Genomic DNA, 14,640 nt, shown 5'->3' on the forward strand with positions numbered 1-14,640 from the left:
GTGCATGTTTATTTAGTTTTTTTCTAAAAAGGGAATAGGGTGCCATTTGGGACACAACCCAAAAGCAAGGCAGGAGCTGTCACAGAGGATATGGTAAAGAGGTGGTTTGACATTAAAAGGAGAGGATTGGGAGAGTCAGGGGGGGTTCAATGCTGACTGACCCCTCAACCTTCCGCCCAAGAATAGCTTTGGTTGTTGAAGAACATACTCACGTACAAGGACAACAACACACACGGCCACACGTGCACACATTAGAGGTCGACCGATTATGATTTTTCAATGCCGATACCAATTATTGGAGGACCAAAAAAGCCGATGCCGATTAAATCGGCCATTTTTTTTTATTTATTTATTTGTAATAATGACAATTACAACAATACTGAATGAACACTTATTTTTACTTAATATAATACATCAATAAAATCAATTTAGTCTCAAATAAATAATGAAACATGTTCAATTTGGTTTAAATAATGCAAAAACAAAGTGTTGGAGAAGAAAGTAAAAGTGCAATATTTGCCATGTAAAAGAGCTAACGTTTAAGTTCCTTGCTCAGAACATGAGACCATATGAAAGCTGGTGGTTCCTTTTAACATGAGTCTTCAATAGCCTTCCAAGTAGCTCAGTTGGTAGAGCATGGTGTTTGCAACACCAGGGTTGTGGGTTCGATTCCCACGGGGGGCCAGCACAGAAAAAAAATGTATGATATGTATGAAATTGTATGAAATGTATGCATTCACTACTGTAAGTCGCTCTGGATAAGAGCGTCAGCTAAATGACTAAAATGTAAATGTAATATTCCCAGGTAAGAAGTTTTAGGTTGTAGTTATTAAAGGAATTATAGGACTATTTCTCTCTATACAATTTGTATTTCATATACCTTTGACTATTGTATGTTCTTATAGGCACTTTATTATTGCCAGTGTAACAGTATAGCTTCCGTCCCTCTCCTCGCTCCTACCTGGGCTCGAACCAGGAACACATCGACAACAGCCACCCTCGAAGCAGCGTTACCCATGCAGAGCAAGGGGAAACAACTACTCCAAGTCTCAGAGCGAGTGACGTTTGAAACGCTATTAGCGCGCACCCGGCTAACTAGCTAGCCATTTCACATCGGTTACACCAGCCTAATCTTGGGAGTTGACAGGCTTGAAGTCATAAACAGCGCAATGCATTGCGAAGGGCTGCTGGCAAACGCACGAAAGTGCTGTTTCAATGAACGCTTACGAGCCTGCTGCTGCCTACCATCGCTCAGTCAGACTGCTCTATCAAATCATAGACTTAATTATAATATAATAACACACAGAAATACGAGCCTTCGGTCATTAATATGGTCGAATCCGGAAACTATCATCTCGAAAACAAAACGTTTTTCCTGTCAGTGAAATACGGAACCGTTCCATATTTTATCTAACGGGTGGCATCCCTAAGTCTAAATATTCCTGTTACATTGCACAACCTTCAATGTTATGTCATAATTATGTAAAATTCTGGCAAATTAGTTCGCAACGAGCCAGGCGGCCCAAACTGTTGCATATACCCTGACTCTGCGTGCAATGAACGCAAAATGACACAATTTCACCTGGTTAATTTTGCCTGCTAACCTGGATTTCTTTTAGCTAAATATGCAGGTTTAAAAATATATACTTCTGTGTATTGATTTTAAGAAAGGCATTGATGTTTAAAGTTAGGTACAGTCGTGCAACGATTGTGCTTTTTAGCAAATGCGCTTTTGTTAAATCATCCCCCGTTTGGCGAAGTCGGCTGTCTTTGTTAGGAAGAAATAGTCTTCACAGTTCGCAACTAGCCAGGCGGCCAAAACTGCTGCATATACCCTGACTCTGTTTGCAAGAGTATTGACACATTTTCCTAGTTAAAAGAAATTCATGTTAGCAGGCAATATTAACTAAATATGCAGGTTTAAAAATATATACTTGTGTATTGATTTTAAGAAAGGCATTGATGTTTATGGTTGGAGCAACGTGTACCTAAGCGATTATATGCAACGCAGGACAGGCTAGATAAACTAGTAATATCATCAACCGTGTGTAGTTAACTAGTGATTATGATTGATTGATTGTTTTTTATAAGATAAGTTTAATGCTAGCTAGCAACTTACCTGGGCTTCTTACTGGATTCGCGTAACATGCAGGCTCCTCGTGAAGTGCAATGTAAAGCAGGTGGTTAGAGCGTTGGACTAGTTAACAGTAAGGTTGCAAGATTGAATCCCCGAGCTGACAAGGTAAAAATCTGTCGTTCTGCCCCTGAACAAGGCAGTTAACCCACCGTTCCTAGGCCGTCATTGAAAATAAGAATGTGTTCTTAACTGACTTGCCTAGTTAAATAAAGGTCTAAAAAAAATGACCAATTTCCGATTGTTATGAAAACTTTAAATCGGCCCTAATTAAATCGGCCATTCCGATTAAATCGGTCGACCTCTAGCACACATACACACAAAATGATGAAAGTCAACATTGGATAACTACAGATGTAGGAACTTCATTTGAGCCAGTTTGCTACAGCAGACAAATAATCCTGCAGCAACAGGATTTTTTATTTTTTTAATGTGGATTATAATTAATGGACATTTTCATATGTCAAAGTGGAAATTCCAAACTTCAGAAGCCTTTTTAAAAACCTCTAATACACCACAAGTTTTAAATGTCCTGTACTGTAGGAATGTACTCTAGCAACAGGGTATTCAAATCAAGATCCTATTCTGTACTGTATATTTAACGGACTGCATGAAAGTTGAATATTAGTGGTCATATACACACACAAGCGTGCTTCGCACAAGCAGAGGCTACTTCCTGTTCTGAACTCTTACCATCCGCATCATCAGATAGTACCCCACAAGCCTCAGGCTGCATATCTGTACACGTACACACGCACACACGCCCACACGCACAGATAACCGCACCCATGCCCGTACACACGTGCACACACACTCACACACAGTCCATCAAGCCTACCACCTGCTGACTGTCAGTCTAACAAGCCAAACTCAAAGTGAATCCCTGTTGATTCATAGAAAGAAAAAGTAAGTAAACATTTCTTTAGTCTAGCCTAGCCTACACCCACCAGTTCCCACCCCATGGGTTGATTCGACTATAGCAGCAACAGTTAACTGTAAAATTATTATGAAAGTCAACTAAGACCAAAATGTTAATAAGATGTATTGAATCGTTGTTTGATTCGGATTCTAATAGCACCATACCTATTAGAGTCAGTAAAATACCAATACAATATCATACGACTGTACAGAATGAGATGTTCTAAACTCCACATTGACCCCTAGCCACCCATTTGTAGATCTGAAATAGATCTGAAATTGGACTGGATAGGTATAAGCAATAAGGTAATAGCTCCACTTTGTCGTCAAATGTTTTCGTGATATTGCTTATATCTATCCGAACCTCTCAGATTTCGTATTAAGAGGTGTTAGGGCTATTGGTTGATTTGGAATTAGTGTTATACGTAGCTCAAAAGTAGGGATGCACGATAGAGGTCGACCGATTAATCAGAATGGCAGATTAATTAGGGCCAGTTTTCATAACAATCGGTAATCGGCATTTTTGGTCACCGATTACATTGCACTCCACGAGGAGACTGCGTGGCAGGCTGACTACCTGTTACGCGAGTGCAGCAAGGAGCCAAGGTAAGTTTCTAGCTAGCATTATACTTATCTTATGAAAACTAGTGATTATGTTAAGATTGATTGGTTAACTACACATGGTTGATGATATTACTAGTTTATCAAGCTTGTCCCGCCTTGCATATAATCGATGCTGTGCCTGTTAATTTAACATTGAATCACAGCCTACTTTGCCAAACGGGTGATGATTTAACAAGCATTCGCGAAAAAAGAACTGTCGTTGCACCAATGTGTACCTAACCATAAACATCAATGCCTTTCTTAAAATCAATACATAAGTATATATTTTTAAACCTGCATATTTAGTTAATATTGCCTACTAACATGAATTTCTTTTAACTAGGGAAATTGTGTCACTTTTCTTGCATTCTGTGCAAGCAGAGTCAGGGTATATGCAGCAGTTTGGGCTGCCTGGCTTATTGCGAACGGTGTGAAGACCATTTCTTCCTAACAAAGACCGTAATTAATTTGCCAGAATTGTACATAATAATGACATAACATTGAAGGTCGTGCAATGTAACAGCAATATTTCGATTTAGGGATGCCACCCATTAGATAAAATACGGAACGGTTCCGTATTTCACTGAAAGAATAAACGTTTTGTTTTCGAAATTATAGTTTACGGATTTTACCGAATTAATGACCTAAGGCTCGTATTTCTGTGTGTTATTATATTATAATTAAGTCTACGATTTGATATTTGACAGAGCAGTCTGACTGAGCGGTGGTAGGTAGCAGCAGGCTCGTAAGCATTCATTCAAACAGCACATTCCTGCATTTGCAAGCATCTCGTCGCAGTGCTTCAAGCACAGCGCTGTTTATGACTTAAAAACCTCTTACATCTAGATGTTCCGCTAGCGGAACACCTGCTCCAATATCAAATGATGGGCGTGGCGCGAAATACAAACTCCTCTAAAATCCGAAAACTTCTATTTTTCAAACATATGACTATTTTACAGCATTTTAAAGACTCTCGTTAATCTAACCACACTGTCCGATTTCAAAAAGGCTTTACAGCGAAAGCAAAACATTAGATTATGTCAGCAGAGTACCCAGCCAGAAATAATCAGACACCCATTTTTCAAGCTAGCATATAATGTCACAAAAAACAAAACCACAACTAAATGCAGCACTAACCTTGGATGATCTTCATCAGATGACAACCCTAGGACATTATGTTATACAATGCATGCATGTTTTGTTCAATCAAGTTCATATTTATATCAAAAACCAGCTTTTTTACATTAGCATGTGACGTTCAGAACTAGCATACCCCCCGCAAACCTCCGGTGAATTTACTAAATTACTCACGATAAACGTTCACAAAAAACATAACAATTATTTTAACAATTATAGATACAGAACTCCTCTATGCACTCGATATGTCCGATTTTAAAATAGCTTTTCGGTGAAAGCACATTTTGCAATATTCTCAGTAGATAGCCCGGCATCACAGGGCTAGCTATTTAGACACCCAGCAAGTTTAGCCTTCACCAAACTCCGATTTACTATTAGAAAAGTTTGATTACCTTTGGTGTTCTTCGTCAGAATGCACTCCCAGGACTTCTACTTCAATAACAAATGTTGGTTTGGTCCCAAATAATCCATAGTTATGTTCCAACAGCGACGTTTTGTTCGTGCGTTCAAGACACTATCCGAAGTGTAAATAAGGGTCACGAGCATGGCGCATTTCGTGACTAAAGATTTCTAAATATTTCATTACAGTACTTCGAAGCATGTCAACCCCTGTTTAAAATCAATTTTTATGCCATTTTTCTCGTAAAAAAGCGATAATATTCCGACCGGGAAAATGTGTAAACGTACAAAGAGAGAGAAAATAAAAGCATGCTATCCTCTCGTGCACGAGCCTGAGTCTCATAGTACTGTTACTGGCCACTATCCAAACGCGCTAATGTTTTTCAGCCAGAGCCTGCAAAGCCACGATTCAGCTTTTTGCCGCCTTCTGAGATCCCATGGGAGCCGTAGGAAGTGTCACGTAACAGCAGAGATCCTCTGTAATGGATAGAGATAATCAAGAAGGGCAAGAAATGGTCAGACAGGGTACTTCCTGTACAGAATCTTCTCAGGTTTTGGCCTGCCAAATGAGTTCTGTTATACTCACAGACACCATTCAAACAGTTTTAGAAACTTTTGATTGTTTTCTATCCAAAGCTAATAATTATATGCATATTCTAGGCAGGAGTAATAATCCGATTAAATCGGGTACGTTTTTTATCCGGCCGTGAAAATACTGCCCCCTAGCCATAACAGGTTATGACTTCAAGCCTATCAACTCCCGAGATTAGGCTGGCAATACTATAGTGCCTATAAGAACATCCAATAGTCAAAGGTATATGAAATACAAATGGTATAGAGAGAAATAGTCCTATAATTCCTATAATAACTACAGCCTAAAACTTCTTACCTGGAAATATTGAAGACTCATGTTAAAAGGAACCACGAGCTTTCTCATATTCTGAGCAAGGAACTTAAACGTTAGCTTTTTTACATGGCAAATATTGCACTTTTACTTTCTTCTTTTTGCATTATTTAAACCAAATTGAACATGTTTGAACATGTTTGTTTGAGACTAAATTGATTTTATTGATGTATTATATTAAGTTAAAATAAAAGTGTTCATTCAGTATTGTTGTATATTTGTAATAATGACAATTACAACAATACTGAATGAACACTTTTATTTATTGATTATTTTTATTGATTATTTTTGTGTGATTTTTGTATATATATACTGCTCAAAAAAATAAAGGGAACACTAAAATAACACATCCTAGATCTGAATGAATGAAATAATCTTATGAAATACTTTTTTCTTTACATAGTTGAATGTGCTGACAACAAAATCACACAAAAATAAATCAATGGAAATCCAATTTATCAACCCATGGAGGTCTGGATTTGGAGTCACACTCAAAATTAAAGTGGAAAACCACACTACAGGCTGATCCAACGTTGATGTAATGTCCTTAAAACAGTGGTTCTTAACCTTGTTGGAGGTACTGACCCCCACCAGTTTCATATGCGCATTCACCGAACCCTTCTTAATTGGAAAAATAACATTCAAAACATAGGTATATATTTTACTGGTGCACAAAATGAACCATGCATCAACATCAGTGTTCAAAGAACAAAACCATTAAAACATGATTTTCACACAAAAACAAAAACATAATAATGAATATTTACTGCAAATCAGTGTGACTTCTGCTGTTGCCTTTCAGAGACCAGTTCAGAAATGCGCGGCTTCACCTTGGCAAGTGCCACTCTCATGTCATTTTCGCAACAAAGTCTGTTCCTTTTCTTCGTTTTTATGTCCAGCATCCTCAAAGGATTGCTCGCAAAGATATGTTGTAACAAACGGTATGAAAATCTCCAGAGCTTTCTAGGCAATAACAGGGTACGTTACCATTTGTTGACACCAAAACGTTGAGAGCGTTGTTGTTCTGAAGAGTTGCTGTTGAACCTGGCTCTGCTGAATTTCAATGATTTCATCGAGGTATTCATCATTGACATCTGTTGTCTCAACACTAAACGTGAACGGCTGTCTCACCCATGCTGGATATGACTCTCTTGTAGGGAAGTATCCGTCGAGAGACTTTGCAAGCTCATCTAAGTGCGTGGCAATTGCTTGCTTCAGTTCCGCGGGTACAGAAATGTCTCCGATTCCAGATACATCTTCGATCTTACTTACACAGTCGTCCAGCAGGGGAAAGTTTGCGAAGTTATCGTTCTCTGTTCGTCGTTTCCATAACGGTAGCTTTTTTTGAAAAGCCTTCAGGTTTTCTTCCGCTTCGATGATGTTGACTCCACCGCCCTGCATCTGTTGATTGAGATGATTGAGAGCTGCGAAGATATCAGCCATGTACGCTAAAATGAGAATGAACTCAGAATTTTTTAAGCAATCTGCATGACGATGTTGGTGCTCTTGCAAAAACAGGGCTAATTCCACACGCACGGCAAAACCACGATTCAGCACCTGTCCCCGGGATAACCACCGAACGTTAGAATGGTACAGAAGTACCTCGAATTCAGAGCCCATTTCTTTACACAGCTCACTGAAGATGCGGTGCCTCAGAGCACTATTTCGCACATAGTTCACGCATTCCACTACAATTTTTAATACTTCTGCCAGTTTTGGAGGCAAGGTTTTTGTTGCCAACGCATGCCTGTGCAGAATACAATGCGTAACAATGATGTGTGGTGCATCGGCTTTCACTAGCGCACCAAAACCAGACTTTCTTCCCAGCATGACTGGAGCTCCGTCCGAACAAACTGCAGAAACCATATCCCACGAAAGATTGTTGTCTTTGAAGAAGTCATCCACAAGTTTCTTCACATCGGCTGCCTTAGTTGTTGTCGTAAGAGGCTTACAAAATAAAAAATCTTCCTTTATCACGTCGTCTTTCACATAGCGCACAAATACAGCAAGCTGGCTTAGATTGGAAACGTCTGTGGTCTCGTCGAGTTGAAGGCTGAATTTTGCCGGGCTTGAAATCAGATCTGCAACTACTTGAGCCAAGATGTCTTTGCTCATGTCCTCTATTCTGTTGCTAATGGTGTCATTTGAATTTGGGATAACTTAACTTCAGCCGCTTTTCCCAGCATGATATTCGCCATCTTCAACACAGCTGGTTTTATGAGTGTTTCACCAATGATGTGTGGTTTGCCCTGCTTTGCGATCAGGTAAGCAACTTCGTACGATGCTGTGAGGATCGGTTTGTTGATGGGTACAAAGCCGAGAACAGGCAGAGTAGCCTTTTCATCGAATCTGGCTCTCTTCACCTTGAATTCAGCGAGCGTTGTGTTCTTGTATTGTCCATCTCCATGCAGCTTAAGGAAGTGTTCTCTTAGTTTTGCCGGTGCTAGACTAGAATTGCTCAACTTGGCATTGCAAATCATGCAGTTAGGACGCTGACTCTCATCACGTTCCATTATACATGTGAATCCATATTGTACATATTCGTCCGACCACTTTCTTTTTTTGCTTGACATAGTTAGTATGAAGGGATTAAAATATTAAGAAAGAAATCACACGACGTACCATCACGACAGTCACAATTCGACTACTGAGCGCGCCAAATTCCCTGCAGCACAGATAGGCCAAGCGATGTTGCGTGATCACCTGCAGCCAATGATGGCCAAGCGGGGCGTGTCATCACGAATCATATGAGTCGGGTGTGTGTCTTGACCTCCGCCGAACCCCTGAGACTGACTCACCGAACCCCTGGGGTTCGATCGAACCCAGGTTAAGAACCACTGCCTTAAAACAAGTCAAAATGAGGCTCAGTAGTGTGTGTGGCCTCCACGTGCCTGTATGATCTCCCTACAACGCCTGGGCATGCTCCTGATGAGGTGGAGGATGGTCTCCTGAGGGATCTCCTCCCAGACCTGGACTAAAGCATCCGCCAACTCCTGGACAGTCTGTGGTGCAACGTGGCGTTGGTGGATGGAGCGAGACATGATGTCCCAGATGTGCTCAATTGGATTCAGGTCTGGGGAACGGGCGGGCCAGTCCATAGCATCAATTCCTTCCTCTTGCAGGAACTGCTGACACACTCCAGCCACATGAGGTCTAGCATTGTCTTGCATTAGGAGGAACCCAGGGCCAACCGCACCAGCATATGGTCTCACAAGGGGTCTGAGGATCTCATCTCGGTACCTAATGGCAGTCAGGCTACCTCTGGCGAGCACATGGAGGGCTTTGCGGCCCCCCAAAGAAATGCCACCCCACACCATGACTGACCCACCACCAAACCGGTCATGCTGGAGGATGTTGCAGACAGCAGATATATATATATATATATAAATAAATAAATCGGCCGATGAATCGGTAGCGGCTTTTTTGGCCCTCCAAGAAATCGGTATCGGCAGCGAAAAATCATAATCGGTCGACCTCTAATGCACGATATATCGGTGAACATATTGGAATCGGACGATATTAGCTAAAAATGCCAACATCGGTATCAGCCCGATGTCTAGTTTAACGTCGATGTTAAAAACCGTGCATACCTATATAACGTAGGTACATGACGTAATGACGCCACGTAAAATTTTGCGCTACATTCCTAACCTGGACCATAATGTCTGCTGTATGGATCAAGCAGTCAACAAGTAATTTGAAAGAGTAAGAACATTTCAGCGAGACAACTCAAAGGCAAAAGCCATTAAAGCCAAGATAATGGAATTCATTGCCCCTGACAATCAACCGTCTCTGTCGTGGGTGATATTGGCTTTCGCCAACTGTTCGAGCACCGGTACACACTACCAAGCAGGGGCGGAAATCCCGGGGGGGACGGGGGGGACACGACCCCCCCATACTGGGAAAAATATGATTTGTCCCCCCCAATATATCACTGAAACATAACTATGTAATTTAAATAATATTAATAATACGCAATGAAAGCAATTGTGCTGATTATAGACACTTAATAGCGCGTTTTTAAGTTTCAAAAGATTGCGACCCCCCACCCTTTGCCTCACAATGGTTTGATCCACTGCCAGTTCCTTAGTTGGCAAGGTAACAGAGGGGTCGTGTCTAAAAAATTTGATCATATTACTCCAGTGCTAGCCTCCCTACACTGGCTTCCTGTTAAGGCAAGGGCTGATTTCAAGGTTTTACTGCTAACCTACAAAGCATTACATGGGCTTGCTCCTACCTATCTTTCCGATTTGGTCCTGCCGTACATACCTACACGTACGCTACGGTCACAAGACGCAGGCCTCCTAATTGTCCCTAGAATTTCTAAGCAAACGGCTGGAGGTAGGGCTTTCTCCTATAGAGCTCCATTTTTATGGAATGGTCTGCCTACCCATGTGAGAGACGCAGACTCAGTCTCAACCTTTAAGTCTTTACTGAAGACTTATCTCTTCAGTAGGTCCTATGATTAAGTATAGTCTGGCCCAGGAGTGTGAAGGTGAACGGAAAGGCTGGAGCAACGAACCGCCCTTGCTGTCTCTGCCTTGTCGGTTCCCCTCTTCCCACTGGGATTCTCTGCCTCTAACCCTTTTACAGGGGCTGAGTCACTGACTTACTGGTGTTCTTCCATGCCGTCCATGGGAGGGGTGCGTCACTTGAGTAGGTTGAGCCACTGACGTGGTCTTCCTGTCTGGGTTGGCGCCCCCCCCTTGGGTTGTGCCGTGGCGGAGATCTCTGTGGGCTATACTCGGCCTTGTCTTCGGACGGTAAGTTGGTGGTTGTAGATATCCCTCTAGTGGTGTGGGGGCTGTGCTTTGGCAAAGTGGGTGGGGTTATATCCTGCCTGTTTGGCCCTGTCCGGGGGTATCATCGGATGGGGCCACAGTGTCTTCTGATCCCTCCTGTCTCAGCCTCCAGTATTTATGCTGCAGTAGTTTATGTGTCGGGGGGCTAGGGTCAGTCTGTTACATCCGGAGTATTCTCTTGTCTTATCCGGTGTCCTGTGTGAATGTAAATATGCTCTCTCTAATTCTCTCTTTCTCTCTTTCTTTCTTTCTCTCGGAGGACCTGAGCCCTAGGACCATGCCTCAGGACTACCTGGCATGATGACTCCTTGCTGTCCCCAGTCCACCTGGCCATGCTGCTGCTCCAGTTTCAACTGTTCTGCCTGCGGCTACGGAACCCTGACCTGTTCACCGGACGTGCTTGTTGCACCCTCGACAATTACTATGATTATTATTATTTGACCATGCTGGTCATTTACGAACATTTTAACATCTTGACCATGTTCTGTTATAATATCCACCCGGCACAGCCAGAAGAGGACTGGCCACCCCTCATAGCCTGGTTCCTCTCTAGGTTTCTTCCTAGGTTTTTGGCCTTTCTCAGGAGTTTTTCCTAGGGAGTTTTTCCCAGCCACCGTGCTTCTTTCACATGCATTGCTTGCTGTTTGGGGTTTTAGGCTGGGTTTCTGTACAGCACTTTGAGATTTCAGCTGATGTACGAAGGGCTATATAAATACATTTGATTTGATTTGATTTTGATTTGATACTGTCTGAAAGGCACTCAATGCACGTAACTGACATGAGGTTCATCCAGTCAATCGCGCACACACACTAGCTGAATATGCAGAGCTAGCGCGCAAATATTAACTATTAAGCTAGCTAGTACTTATTCCATTTATGTGGCGTCGTCAAAGATGGAATCTTTGCTATCGTCAATTTATTCCAAGATCAGCATGCAGATGATGTAAGTTAGTGCTTCGAAGTCCCTGTGATAAGGTTAGCGATAAACTGAAGTTTAAACTGAACAGAACTACACTCTCTTCTTCCATTGTCTTAAATATATTTAATGGTCTCGTTGCAAAAGCTAAATTGTCGCAAGGGAACTTTTATTTATTTATTTTATTTCACCTTTATTTAACCCGGGTAGCAAAGATTATAGCAAACACCACTGAAACTGAATTGGTGCTCGCTAGCTTTGCAAATTCAGCTATTGTTGGAAGCCAGCCAATATGAAACAAACTCTTAAAATTACAAAAGGTTGCAGCATATGTTGTGTAAATGGTGAACTCATACAGCTGTCAACTCTTGTCATTTTAATCCGTTTCACATTTGCTAGCTACCTTTTAGATCGAAGCCCAAATAGAATGATTGAAGATGATAGAAGCCCATCTCCTACTGTAAATAACCTACCAGCCAGCCAGGTAGAAAAATGGCAGAAAAATAAAAGACGGACATCAGAGTATTTTTCAATACACCAAAACGCATAGTAAGAACCCTAGTAGCCTAATATCTCAAAGACTAGTTGATAAAATGTTCATAAGAAAGAAATGAAATTGTAATGGTAATGTTTCACAATGATGTCATTAGGCAGAGAAGGCAACAGATGGCACACAGACAGCAGAGTTGGGGACAGATATGCAGGGACAGACTGGCAGAGACAGGGAGTCTCAGGTAAGTTTGTTGAGTCTTTGTTTGGCAACATTATGAAAGGTTCTCCATTTTTTTGACTTGTAAAATAGGAACATAATTGGAAAATGCCATGGATACCCCCACTCTCAACTTAAACTGGTGACTGAACTAAGATTTGTTAAAGGCAATGGTATTGTGTTGTGATTAGTTGTGTAGTTTTGGGTACCGGTAGTTAGGAGTACGGCAAACACCTTATTTCTTTGGTTCCTCTATATACATTTACCATATTACAATGTAGGCTGTGTGTTACAGCACTACTTTTGGTGTCCCCCTCAGGAATTGCTCTTGAGAAAATTTAATGTAATTGTCCCCTCCAAAGTTGATATCAGATTTTCGCCCCTGCTACCAAGTGCAATATTTTTCAGTTGTTGCCCTACCGGAGTTACACATTAATAGCATCACTGCTATTAGCTTCACGACATACATACTGTGGAACCCCGCTTGGGTCTTTTCGTGTCAAAAAAGATACAGTAGCACTGTCAAAGCTGTACAAAGAAGTCTGCAACAAGCAAACACCGGGAACGAACGATGTGTTTACAATACCGCATTGGTAATAAAGCATAATTTGTTCGACCGCAACTTCTGGGTACCTAGCTAGCACCAATACAACCAGTCTGAAAACAATGACCAGTAGAAACTGCCATTTTCATTATTCTTAGCAATGATTTAGAAATCCTTGGGAGTACGTATTTGCTAGGTAACCACTTGTTGTTCGCCTATTGAAATTGAACTTCAGTTTATGAAAATAAATAGCTAGCCAGCTACTTAACTTCTTTGGGCTCAACTCCCGTTAACGGGATCGATTTGACAACATCCGGTGAAATGGCAGAGCGCCAAATTCAAAAGAAATTATAAAAAATATTTAACTTTCATACAAGTGTAACACACCAAATTAAAGCTTAACTTCTCGTTAATTTAGCCACCGTGTCAGATTTCAAAAAGGCTTTACGGCGAAAGCAAACCATGCGATTATCTTAGGACAGCGCCCAGCATACCAACACATGAAAATCAGATTTCAACCCGCCAGGCACGACACAAACGTCAGAAATAACGATTTAATTCATGCCTTACCTTTGAAGAACTTCTTCTGTTGGCACTGCAATATGTCCCATAAACATCACAAATGGTCCTTTTGTTCGATTAATTCCGTCATTATATCTCCAAAATGTCCATTTATTTTGCGCGTTTGATTCAGAAAAACACTGGTTCCAACTTGCCCAGCATGACTACAAAATATCTAATAGGTTACCTGTAAACGCAGTCCAAACATTTGAAACAACTTTCCTAATACAACTTTCGGTATTTTTTTACGTAAATAATGGATACAATTTAAGACGGGATAAACGGTGTTCAATACCTGATAAAAACAAGGTGAAGCGCATGACCTGGAGCGCACATCAAAACAGTAGAGAGCACTCGGCTGGACCCTCGTTCTGAACTGCCGTACTTCTTCATTTCTCTAAAGAAAAACATCAACCAATTTCTAAAGACTGTTGACATCCAGTGGAAGCAATAGGAACAGCAAGCAAGTGCCCTATAAATCTAGATCCCCATAGAAAAATCACTGAAAAGAGAGTGACCTCAAAAAATAATTTTCCTGGATGGTTTGTCCTCGGGGTTTCGCCTGCCAATTAAGTTCTGTTATACTCACAGACATAATTTTAACAGTTTTAGAAACTTTAGAGTGTTTTCTATCTGAATCTACCAATTGTATGCATATCCTAGCTTCTGGGCCTGAGTAGCAGGCAGTTTACTTTGGGCACGTTTTTCATCCGGACGTCAAAATACTGCCCCCTAGCCCAAAGAAGTTAAGGCTGCGTTTTCACACGTAGCAAACATCCTTAGAAAATGTATAGATGATTACAAGAATGGAACCACAGGAGGTTAGTGGCACTATTATTATGAGCTGTCCTTCCCTCTGCAGACTCCTGTGAACAGAACATCACTACCAAACTAATTCAAACATCACTTACATGTGATCAATTCAACCTCAATAGATTCCCTAACCAATCCACTTATCATAGCCAAGGGACAGAAATGGGTTTAGGCTAAAAGTTGGGCAGATAGCATCCGAG

At 41.2% G+C, this 14,640-nt stretch overlaps 1 protein-coding gene across 3 annotated transcripts in view; it reads right to left on the reverse strand.

Annotated features, from left to right (window-relative positions):
• LOC115178844 (mitogen-activated protein kinase kinase kinase kinase 3) overlaps positions 1 to 14,640 on the reverse strand; it is a 119,333-nt gene that overhangs the window by 69,335 nt on the left and 35,358 nt on the right. The window lies entirely within an intron of this gene.

The sequence above is a fragment of the Salmo trutta genome, chromosome 38 (genome assembly GCF_901001165.1).
Source record: "Salmo trutta chromosome 38, fSalTru1.1, whole genome shotgun sequence".
Classification (NCBI taxonomy): Eukaryota; Metazoa; Chordata; class Actinopteri; order Salmoniformes; family Salmonidae; genus Salmo; species Salmo trutta.